Genomic DNA, 12,504 nt, shown 5'->3' on the forward strand with positions numbered 1-12,504 from the left:
AGGGACGCTGCCAATAAGAGAATTCACCAATAAGTGGCATAACCATCCTTCCTTGTTCTGCCCCTGGTGTTGTGAGCAAAAAGAATCCTTAGGGCATTTCCTGTTTGCTTGCCCAGCTTACTGTGTACCATGCCAGAAATGGCTAAAACCATTATGTAAAAGATTAGACACCCGGGTGTGCGAGGAAGCATTGTCAATCCTTAGATTTAACACAGCTGAATGGCTGTCCATAGGGGTGGCAAAATATCTTGGATGGGCCTGGATTATCAGAGCAAGATGTTTACAAAGAATTAATAGCTGAATGTCAAATGAGTTGTCCTAAACCCATGTATTTCTGAATTATATTTTATATTTGTATTAATTCTGGAAAAACCGTCTTTCTATGTTATTTAATTGATTTTTTAAAATAAGATCTATGATAGTCTAAAATATTTGTAAATGGTTGTATATACTCGTTGTGTATTTGTGTAAAGATTTTATATGCTTGTCTTTTATGAAGAAAAACTTCGAAATAAAGACGTTAAAAACTGAAAACTGGTAGCTCGAGTACTACGGTGCTCCCGTGGGCGTTAGCCATAGAACCCCTTAAGTCTAAAGGGGTTGCTCAAAGTTCTCTACTAAGTGTCCTTAATCTTAAAATTTCCAACCACGACTTTCCCCACAGAAGCTAACGGCGTCTCGCAGCTGTGTACTCACACTGCACGCGTCCTCCGTGGGTGCCCTGTGTCACTACCTTGGGTGGCTCCTTGTGGCCTCAGTGATTCTGCAGGCTCTAGGCCTTGTGTCTAGTCAAGTCATGGTTCTTATACCACTTTCTTAATATATAGATTTGGTACGCCCCTAGGGCTCAACGTATATTGTGCTATTTACTGAAGTTGTATTGCATTGAAATTGTGTACTTTGCTCTGTAATCTCATAAAGAGATTACTAGAGAGTGTTTAGAAATAAATACATATATTTTATATATATACCTTGTGTGGTTCTCTTTTCATTTAGACATTCAAGAGGTTATAATCCGGTAAACCAAGCTGCTTTACACTCCTTCAAGACTTAGCCTGAAGGCTGCTCTCCACAACTACCACTAGGATAGCTTTCAATAAAGGTTGTCTTAAACCTATCATCAATAAGGGTTGTTTGGACTGGTGCAAGGTGCCCACTAGAATAGTGGACAGCATATGCCAGACCAACTTCTCAGAACAGCATTCTGTGACTCGCAATTTGTTGCAATTCGCGAGTCGCAAATTGCTATGGTCGTAATTCTGGCCCTGAATGCTTTAGTAATGATCTCTATAGAGAGAGACCCTTTTAAGAGAATCACAGACTTTAATATTCAACTCATTGTAAAGTTTTCAGCTATTAAAGACAGATGTGCTGATTTTGTCTACAAAAAGTGAACAATGTGTGTAAATCCTAACATTTCTTGAATAATGGTAGTTTGTGACCTGCTCAGTTGTTCTTCATCTGCTGTACATATATCGGAGTCACTAAAATCATTGGTGTATACCTGACTTCAATCCTTCTAATGTAACATTTACCATATGGTTGCTCTGAAACTCAATACTGAGCATTCGCAGAGTCCTTCATTTAATGATTTTGTTTTAGCAGCGCCTCTCTCATTAATTACCCTTATAAGAGTCAGCCTTGCTCGCTGGGCTCGCTCCCCACCAGGCACTCATCCAAAACTTTTATGCCACACCACTTTCAAATTTTACCCGCTGCCACTGCATCTTCATAAATTTTGATCTACAGTACACAGAAAGGGGCAACAATGAATGCCTCATGGGTATGAACCATTGCAGATGTATAGTAAGGGGCTCTGGGAGGGAACTACAGCATAATGTTATTTCAAACTGTATATCTAATGTATTACGCAATTAAATACAGAATTCATAATGCAACACCTATAAAGTGAATATATCTTACGCCGACCAGTATCGGCAAACAACAGTAAGGAAAGTAATTTAAAAATTAGATAGAGAAATAAGTCCATGGGTTCATAAAAGAGTGGGAATTTCAACCACGTTTAAAGTAGTTTCTTCCCAATCCTAGAATCTCGAAAGTAATAGACTTAAGTTATTTAAGCTTTAATGAACCATTTTATTTTGTTAAAAATTATCAACAATTTATGTGTCTTAGATTCCAAAGCAATTCCGCAATCTTAAACACATTACGTTTCTGGAGAACTCAGTGTATAACAAATAATATACATACAATGAGAAACAAGGACAACAGAACATCATAAAGAATCTATAGTGGTGACATCTATCGTCAGTGCTGTCAGAGCACAGCCATGTACAGAATTCCTCGTTGCACCTTCTACTGAGCAGTTGACGTGGCTTCAGCCAGGATATTCTGCTGCCCTTGGACTTCGTCAGGAAATCAATGACACCAATCTAGGTATAAACAGGAGAACATAGCTGTTAGGAATCAGCATTATAGATTTTTTGCTCATCATATATATTCTGTGATATGTTGATTCCTAACAGCTAGGCTCTGTTTTTTTATACCTAGATATTTTTATTTGAAAATGTCAGTTTTCTTATGTGGATATGTGGCCCATTCAGGGCCACAAATCAACTACATAATAACGAATATGCCCATTCAGGGCATGATAAATGTAAAACAAATGTAAAAATAATTATGCACTTTAGTCATGTTCAAAGTTAGTATTAACTGTGATATGTTATCAGTCTGCTGTCACATGTTTTTAAAAGGGTATGCACTAGAGCATTTTATTTAAGAAACGCCATAAAGAAAGACATAAAGAATATATTCAAAGTAACATACTGTAAGATGGCCGCCACGATGGTTGCACTAAGGTACTACACCATCTTCCATGTTGTTGAATAGCAATATGAATGTGTCTCTAAAATGGCGCCAGTACGAACACGCAAACTGACACTGACGAAGCTTGTTCCAAGCGAAACGAGTCTGTTAGGGGTGACGGCGTTGCAATAAACATTCTGAAATCGGAGACCTGTGTGCTAGCCTGATTTTCAGCCCTACTGGAGTGAAAAGGTGTTCGAATATATATATATATATATATATATATATACATATATACACACACAACTTTGTTCACAGAGGATTATGGGTATCTTTGCTCCTAGCACAATAAGTTATATTCGTAAAGACCATCTTAAAAACTGCTATTGAAGTGACATTACATTACTTAAAACCACTAAAATTCACCAGCAAAGTAACTTTATACAGCATACACCCTCGACCGCATACATGACTTCACTGATGTTATCTTAATTGATGATGGACAATATTGCATTTAATATCACAAATGACATCTGGCATCACTGATACCCCATATGACACCTCAAAATGCATTCTTGGTGACCACTTCATCAGCAAATGATAATTTGTTATGCGTAGCAGGTGCAAGAGGAGAGAGAACTAGACCGAGTTTATATTTAAACTTCACTTCCCTAAGCACCAACACATGAGGTACAAACCTACTAGGTACAATTAGTGCAGGTAGGAAGAGGTAAGAGATTAAAGTGGGGCTGAAGAATATTCTCTATGCATAACATCTAGAAGATTATGGATGGAGTACATGTGCACGATTTTTTGACAACCAGCCACTAGTGTGGGGGAGAGGAGTTGAAATGGTTGCAGAGTAAGGTTACGATGGCGTGCCGTATGCCTTACATCTGTAGGGTGTGTTTTTAGGTACTACCATGTGGGAGAAGAGAAATTATATTTTAGAGAGTGCCAAGGGTCAGGCTGAGTCAAGGCTCATTGAGTGATAGCTGAGAGAGAAAGAACCGAAAGCTTAGCAGAAAAGCACAAAATGACTGTGTCCCTTTTTGAATGCTGATAAAGGCATTGCCCACTGTGACCAGAAAGAAGCATAACGGGTTTCAAGACTATGGTTTAATCCTTGTTCTCTTTCAGAAAAATCTCCAGTTAAATCATAAGGACTTAACTATCACCTCCACATCCAAATAAGTTTCTTCACTTTTCATTAGAAAAACCAAATCTCTTCATTTAAAACAAAATTAAAAGACTATGTTGCAATTCCTTTTTATTTTCTTTAAAATTCAACAGCCCACTTAGAAATATGCAAATCACCCAAAAACTAGGCGACAGAAAAAAACTATTTCACAAATCATTTTTAAAGAAAATAAAGGGCAATTCTAGGACAGTGTACCCTTGTAGGCCACAGCCTTATCAGGTGGGAAAATTGATACTGTAGTTTTAAGGAACAAGTTACTTACCTTCGGTAACAATGAACAAGTTACTTACTTTCGGGAACGATATATCTGTAAGAAACATATTAGTTATAGATTCCTTACCTTAGAATTACTCCCAAACATCAGACTGGATCCGGAGAATTTTCATCAGCAGTACCCCATGGCGTCGGAAGGTGGCGTTGGTCAACTCCGTGTTCATTGCTGGCGTTGTGGTCGCTGGGATGACCTCACGGTAGCTACACAGACGCTGTCCTCGCGCGCTGATGTCAGTTCTTGACACGACTTTCCACACCGGAGGTGCAGAGACATGCAAGATACTGAACAATGGTGCACAAAACTAGGGCCCAGAAAGGAAGTCCTTAACCCCAGAAATCAGTTTCCAGAACGGGGAGGATGGGTGGGGCGGTAAGGAATTTATAACTAACCTATGTTTCTTACAGATATATAGTTACCAAAGGTAATTAACTTGTTCATCTGAAAGAAACAGTTAGTTTTAGATTCTTTACCTTAGAATAGATACCCCAGCAATACCTACCCCGGAGGTGGGTCTGCGAACTAAGTTCACACCGGAAAGTCTGGGGGAACAGAATGGCCAAGAAAGCCATCTCTCCGGACTTGGCTGTCCATGCAGTAATGTTTGGTGAATGTGTGCAGCGATGCCCACATAGCTGCCTGACAGATGTCATTAAGGGGGACCACTCATCCCACAGCAGTGGTACCTGCCGATGCCCTGGTAGAATGGAGATTCCTTCTTCGGGAAGAAATAACAGATTTTGATGTAAAGAACGGCCTGACCTTTCTTGACGCTCACATAGCCAACAAAGAGCTGGTCATACACCCGGAATTGCTTTGTGCGATCCGGATAGAATGAAAGTGCGTGTTTTGGATACAGACAGTGGAGCCTCTCTTCCTCTTTAGAAGGATGCAGTGGGAAAGAAGGTGGGCAAAGTGATGGTCTGTCCTATGAGGAAAGAGGTAACCACTTTGGGAAGGAAAGAAGGCTTTGTGCGAAAGAAAACTTTTTCCGGAAGAACAGCCCGGAAAGGAGGTTTGGAAGAAACAGCCTGAAGCGCATTCACCTAGCGAGCAGAGGTGATGGCAACCAAAAAGGCAGTTTGAGTGTCAAAAGTCTGAGAGGACAGTTATGTAGCGGCCCAAAAGGAGAGCAAATAAGATAGGTCAGAACCAGGTCCAAGTCCCACTAGGGCATTGCGAAAGGAATAGGAGGAAACAATTAAGTGATACCCTTAAGGAAACAATTTACAATACAGCACTTGAAAAGAGATGGCTGATCTGAAAGCCGAAGAGAGGCCGAAATGGCCGAAAGATACCCTTTTGGAGTGCCCAGAGCAGAGCCCTGCTCGGCCAAAGAAAGAATGAAGAGGAGAACCTCTGAAAGGGGAGCCTCGCTGCCAAGATAATGTTAAAGACTTCAAGAGTAAGGTCGAAAACTGTCAACTGTCGCTGCTCAAACTCCACGCATGGAGGTGCAGAGTTGACAGATTCGAGTGGAGAACCCTCCCCTGCTGCTGCGATAGAAGATCCTCCTGAAGGAGCAGCCTGATGGGAGGATCGACACTCGTGCTCAGAAGCTCTTGATACCAGATTCTCCATGCCCAGTTCGGTGCCACAAGAATGACTTAGGCCCGGTCACTCCTGATCTTCTTCAGAACCCTGGGCAGGAGTGGTATGAGCTTAAAGGTGTATCTTGAAGGCATCAACAACTGAGGATGTCCTTTCTGGTATTCAGAGAACCTGCCACTAGGGATATACTGTCTGCTGTTCCAGCCATGTACAAAGATACAAGGCCTTTTGACAAAGGGTATACAAACCAACCCCCTCCCTGCTTGTTGCAGTACCACATGGCGGTGGTGTTGTCCGTGTACACCTGCACCAGCTTCCTTGATAGAGGGTAGAAATGCTTTCAATGCCAACCGAATCACTTGAAGCTTCAACAAGTTTATGTGACCAGTGACCCCTGATCTCCACCTCTCCCATGAGGCCGCCGCATCCCAGAAGTAATTGAAGTAAAGGGTGTCTAGAAGGGATTTAGTTAGTCTATTCACTTATAGTCAATTTTTGAGTTAGTTAGCAAAGATCTAACTCTAATGTATCCAAAGGATAACGACAAGACTTTTCTTTGATGGAAACAATCAATGATAAGTAAAGGAAAAAAGGGAAAAAGCACACGGAGAAGTAATTTTATCTGAAATAATATTGTATTGAATTAATCATTAAATAAATATATGTATGGGGATAAAGTGAACAAATCAAGTACAAGCAAAAGATGTTATGGACAGAAATATGCACAAATCAACAAATTAGTTCATAACAGTTCATCAGCTCCTGTAAATTATAGGCAATAACCAAGTCAAACAATGTACGAAGGTTAATTCTTGGTGCAGATGAATTGCTTATGGAGATGATGAAGAGTCGATGTATCGGTCTTGGTTGCAGGTGTCTATAAGACCATCATCAGGACAGAAATGTTTTTGCAAAGAGTGCCCCCTAAGTAAGAACAATATGTTGTAATTACTTATTATACTAACAGAATGAAATCACTGCATGGATAAACACAATATTTGGAAAACTTCAACAGAACAACCGTGTGCTACACACCCTAGTGATGTGACCTATAGTATTTACATTCCCATTAAATAAGAAGATACAAAATCAATTTGAGGATTAAAAATCAGTTTGAGGCTTAGTCCTCAAGGGGCCATAGTTACTTTAGCAGAACATAAACAGAGTTTTATATGCCTGAAAACATCCGGTTTTATGATCAAATAAATACATATAAACAAGCATTACTCCTAAATGGATTATTGTTACTTAATTGAGGCCAAGAAGAAATTAATCAAGTATTTCCCAAGGAACTACATGGAACTTGCGAATAGCTGATAGCAAATCAGATGGTAGCATTGTCACCAACATTCCTACGGTGAGTAAAAGGATCAGGAACTTACTTTGTAATAAGGCGAAAGGTGTTTGAAAGGATGAGTCACTGTAGATTAATCGCAGTAACGCTCTAATCTAGAAAGATAGAGCGGTTAGTTGCCGTGAGGTTGTGAACTAGTGACTGTTTTTAATAAAAGAAACAAGGCACCGGTCTCACCTGTGGCATGGAGTTGCCCAGACGCAAAGTTGGAATCTGAGACCGGCAAATTAGTCTGGTCAAACGAAAGCACAATCTCTATGAGAAAGAGGAAGGGTACATATTTGTAAGTTGAGGGCCGCCCTAGGAGTCAAAGTACATACACATGATCAAGAAGGAAACAGTCGTCGCTTTCATGCGCTTTGATAGACTGTTACTACATATACAAATACAGTTGTACTTTAACGTGTGAAGGGATAGAAGAAAACAAAGCTATCGTATGGCCTGTGAGACTCTCGTGAAGTCGTAGCAATGTCAGCTGTTGTTCGACACTATAAAGGATACCGACACGCCGGGGCAGGGTGCTGCCGAACTTGCAAACCACATTGGTAGAGCGATCTGCTATATTGGTATCTAACCTTGGGCTTAAATTAAATCAAGCACACCAAGATTTTAAAGGACCTCTAGGGTCATTTCTATTTAAAGTGTATGGGTGCTGCATCGCTCATGACTCAGCTAGAGACGTACGCTAGCGCTAAAGTCGTAATATCTTAGCGATGCCGGCTATTAATCGGCAATAAAAATGCCGACACGCTGAAACATGGTGCTGCCGTATTGGCAAACCGCATCGGTGTAGCGATCTGCTGTATTGGCGTCTAAACATGGCATAAAATTAAACATCAAGATGTTTGAGGACCTCTAGAGTAATTACTATTTAAAGAATATGCATACCACATCGCTCGAGATTCAACTAAAGTCTGACGCTAGCGCTTTAATCGAGCTTAGTGACGCAGTCCCAAAAACTTACTTGATTTGGCAAGCACTCAAACGAGGCAACGTGTACCGTGTAGAGAGTCAATCGCATCGGTCCACAGCGGATACCGAGGGCTGACAGCTGACTGGGTTTTAAATGCAGCAACCCAGAAGTAGCTCACTATCGGGCCAGAGAGACAAAGAAGGGACTTTGTTTCAAAACTGATCGAAAAGTTTTTAATATTCCTTAGGTGCGCTGTATGGTTTCACAATTGTAATTGTCACCAGCAGTCCGATCCCATTGATCCAATGTAGGGTTTTAGACACTCGAATATGGCCGACGTTCCCTCAATCCAAACATTGGGGCCAAGTCCCTTCTTTGTCTCTCTGGCCCGATAGTGAGCTACTTCTGGGTTGCTGCATTTAAAACCCAGTCAGCTGTCAGCCCTCGGTATCCGCTGTGGACCGATGCGATTGACTCTCTACACGGTACACGTTGCCTCGTTTGAGTGCTTGCCAAATCAAGTACGTTTTTGGGACTGCGTCACTAAGCTCGATTAAAGCGCTAGCGTCAGACTTTAGTTGAGTCACGAGCGATGTGGTATGCATATTCTTTAAATAGTAATTACTCTAGAGGTCCTCAAACATCTTGATGTTTAATTTTATGCCACGTTTAGACGCCAATACAGCAGATCGCTCCATCGATTCGGTTTGCCAATACGGCAGCACCATGTTTCAGCGTGTCGGCATTTTTATTGCCGATTAATAGCCGACATCGCTAAGATATTACGACTTTAGCGCTAGCGTAAGTCTCTAGCGGAGTCATGAGCGATGCAGCACCCATACTCTTTTAATAGAAATGCACCTAGAGGTCCTTTAAAATCTTGGTGTGCTTGATTCAATTTAATCCCAAGGTTAGATACCAATATAGCAGATCGCTCTACCGATGTGGTTTGCAAGTTCGGCAGCACCCTGCCCTGGCGTGTCGGTATCCTTTATAGTGTCGAACAACAGCTGACATCGCTAAGACTTCACGAGAGCCTCACAGGCCATACGATAGCTTTGTTTTCTTCTATCCCTTCACACGTTAAAAGTACAACTGTATTTGTATATGTAGTAACAGTATATCAAAGCGCATGAAAGCGACAACCGTTTCCTTCTTGATCATGTGTATGTACTTTGACTCCTAGGGCGGCCCTCAACTTACAAATATGTACCCTTCCTCTTTCTCATAGAGATTGTGCTTTCGTTTGACCAGACTAATTTGCCGGTCTCAGATTCCAACTTTGCGTCTGGGCAACTCCATGCCAAGGTGAGACCGGTGCCTTGTATCTTTTATTAAAAACAGTCACTAGCTCAGAACCTCACGGCAACTAACCGCTCTATCTTTCCAGATTAGAGCGTTACTGCGATTAATCTACATTGACTCATCCTTTCAAACACCTTTCACCTTATTACAAAGTAAGTTCCTGATCCTTTTACTCACCGTAGGAACGCTGGTGACAATGCTACCATCTGATTTGCTATCAGCTATTCGCAAGTTCCATGTAGTTCCTTGGGAAATACTTGATTAATTTCTTCTTGGCCTCAATTAAGTAACAATGATCCATTTAGGAGTAATGCTTGTTTATATGTATTTATTTGATCCTAAAACCGGATGTTTTCTAGCATATAAAACTCTGTTTATGTTCTGCTAAAGTAACTATGGCCACTTGAGGACTAAGCCTCAAACTGATTTTTAATCCTCAAATTGATTTTGTATCTTCTTATTTAATGGGAATGTAAATACTATAGGTCACATCACTAGGGTGTGTAGCACATGGTTGTTCTGTTGAAGTTTTCCAAATATTGTGTTTATCCATGCAGTGATTTCATTCTGTTGGTATAATAAGTAATTACAACATATTGTTCTTACTTAGGGTGCACTCTTTGCAAAAAACATTTCTGTCCTGATGATGGTCTTATAGACACCTGCAACCAAGACCGAAACGTCAACCTCTTCATCATCTCCATAAGCAATTCATCTGCACCAAGAATTAACCATCGTACTTGTTTGACTTGGTTATTGCCTATAATTTCCAGGAGCTGATGAACTGTTATGAACTGGTTTGTTGATTTGTGTATATTTCTGTCCATAACATCTTTTGCTTGTACTTGATTTGTTCACTTTATCTCCATACATATATTTATTTATTGATTAATTCAATACAATATTATTTCAGATAAAATTACTTCTCCGTGTGCTTTTTCCCTTTACTTATCATTGATTGTTTCCATCAAAGAAAAGTCTTGTCGTTATCCTTTGGATACATTAGAGTTAGAGCTTTGCTAACTAACTCAAAAATTGACTATAAGTGAATAGACTAACTAAATCCCTTGTAGACACCCTTTACTTCAATTACCTACCGCCCAAGCCTACAAGGGTCTATTGGGTTACCCATTTCCTTTCGCATCCCAGAAGTGAAGCATCCATCACAACTGTGAAATCTAATTGGGGAAGGGATAGAAGTCTGCCGTTGACCCAATCGTGGTTTGTTAAAAACCACAGCAGGCCCTTCGCAGTTCCTTCCGAGATCCGAAGCACTTAGGTGTGATTTCCCCGATACTGTGCCCATCGGAACTACAACTCCCATTGCAGAGGCTGCATACGCAACCTGATGTACTAGTTGCTTACCTTCGGTAACGATGTATCTGGTAGAGATGATTCTAACCGCAGATTCCTTCATGTAGAATTATCCCCAGGCGTGAAACTGGATCAGTAAATTTTCTACAACAGCGTCCCTGCACGCTGGGGGCAGGCGATATCATGCGACTCCGCCCAAGCGTCGTCCACGTACGTGACGTCAGCGAGGTCACATAAGACCCGCCCGGGTCGCCTACGTCAGTTTTCTTTGGAGAACTTTTCCGCACCACAACGCGGAACCACCAGATAAAAAACTGTGGAAGCATGGGAACAGTGTGTGAAGAGCAGAAAAAATTGGAAAGAAACAGTGACTAACAACACCACCAGAGTAGTGTCAACACCGCAGAACCCAAAGGCAGGGAAAGAAGAAAGAACAAGCAGAGCCCTGCGCAGCCACTCAGCCATCACATAGACATCCTCCTACCCCTTTGCCACTGAGGCAAGGCACATGCGTAAAAGTCATGGCACACGGAGTAAACCTACCACCCCCAACCTGAGCAAGGAAGGGAACCAGTCCCAAGACAGACAGGGACAACAAACTCCCAAGCCACCCCAACATAGAGGGCAACCACCCACAAGGACATGGGCAAGACATGGCCAGATGACCCGTAATCAGAGGATAGCAATAGAAGGAAGGGAGGGGAGGGAGGACAGGGATAGAAAGCAATCTCCCCAACCCTGGAGTAGCCAGAACAGCAGGGCACCGGAGCACCGGCACCCCATCCTCCAAAGAACCAAAGGAGGAATGAACAGCCCCCAGACAGAGCCACCTGTGAAGAACAAAGAAGGCCGTCACAGGAGACCCGGCCCCCACAGGAAGGCGAGTACCAAAGACCAACCCAAGGGTCCTCGCAGAATAGGGGAGTAAGGGGGGCCGTGAAGGAATCTGCAGCTAGAGTCGTCTCTACCAGATACATCGTTATCGAAGGTAAGTAAATCGTAGATCTGATAGAGACTACTAGCCGCAGATTCCTTTACATAGAATAGATACCCTAACAATACCCCCTGGGAAGGAGGGTCTGCAAAAGGACCCCACCAGCCAATACAGAGCAGAGTGCCCCACAAGGGACCAGATCCGTGGACCAGGTAGAACCTCGTCCCTGCCAGGCAATGGGAACCCCCACAAGCAGAACCAAACCGCCTCCAAAAGGGTGTAGGGGGGAGAAGAAGGCTTAAGAGGCCCATACACTCACAGGAGAGGAACCAAGGGCAAGGTCAGAGAGGCCGAAGCACCACACTCCCCCATAAGGCAAACCAGCTGCCGCCCCTTGCCAAGACAGGAAGAGCGGAAGAAGAAGCCTAGAGGACCCAAGGAAACGAGGGAAAAGAAGGCGAACCCACTCCATATGGAGAGCAGCCTGCCAGCCAGAACAGTGCCGGCAGTCAAAAGCCACCAGAAGCAAGAAGAATAGCCCAAGGCGCCAGGAAGGCGAGTAGGCAGCACCTGGCAAGGGAGAACACAGGATCATCCCAGACCTCCGGGCAGGAGCAGGGAGAGGAAGAGAGGCCCGGACACACCACTATGAGTGGCCGCACACACGACCTCAGGAAGCAAAAGCTACCTACATAAACGCCATGGAGAACAGGCACCTGAAGGCGACCAGGACCCCCTAGCAGAGCGCCAGCCATATGACAGCTACCACTACCCCACATAGGGTACATTAAATCCCAAGATATGGGAACCCTCTTTGGAAGAACTTCCGCAGCAGAGGAAAAACAAAAGAGCCATGAGGAAAAAAACACCCCAGCGGGAGGCTTAACAAGCAGCC

General features: G+C 42.6%; 2 long non-coding RNA genes across 3 annotated transcripts; one reads left to right on the plus strand and one right to left on the minus strand.

Moving 5' to 3' along the window:
- Positions 1-2,100: 2,100 nt before the first annotated feature.
- Positions 2,101-8,453, minus strand: LOC147703648 (uncharacterized). 2 transcript variants are annotated; one of them, XR_015297305.1, is made up of 4 exons: positions 8,108-8,453; positions 7,321-7,398; positions 7,172-7,238; positions 2,101-2,393 (listed from the first exon to the last, which is right to left on the minus strand). It is a non-coding gene; the product is annotated as an uncharacterized LOC147703648 (long non-coding RNA). The 2 variants fall into 2 exon arrangements; XR_015297304.1 differs by lacking the exon at positions 2,101-2,393 and adding an exon at positions 5,349-6,713.
- LOC147703649 (uncharacterized) lies at positions 8,437-10,272 on the plus strand. The gene is made up of 4 exons (XR_015297306.1): positions 8,437-8,577; positions 9,288-9,364; positions 9,447-9,513; positions 9,972-10,272. It is a non-coding gene; the product is annotated as an uncharacterized LOC147703649 (long non-coding RNA).
- Positions 10,273-12,504: the final 2,232 nt, after the last annotated feature.

The sequence above is a fragment of the Lissotriton vulgaris genome, chromosome 7 (assembly GCF_964263255.1).
Source record: "Lissotriton vulgaris chromosome 7, aLisVul1.2, whole genome shotgun sequence".
Lineage (NCBI taxonomy): Eukaryota > Metazoa > Chordata > Amphibia > Caudata > Salamandridae > Lissotriton > Lissotriton vulgaris.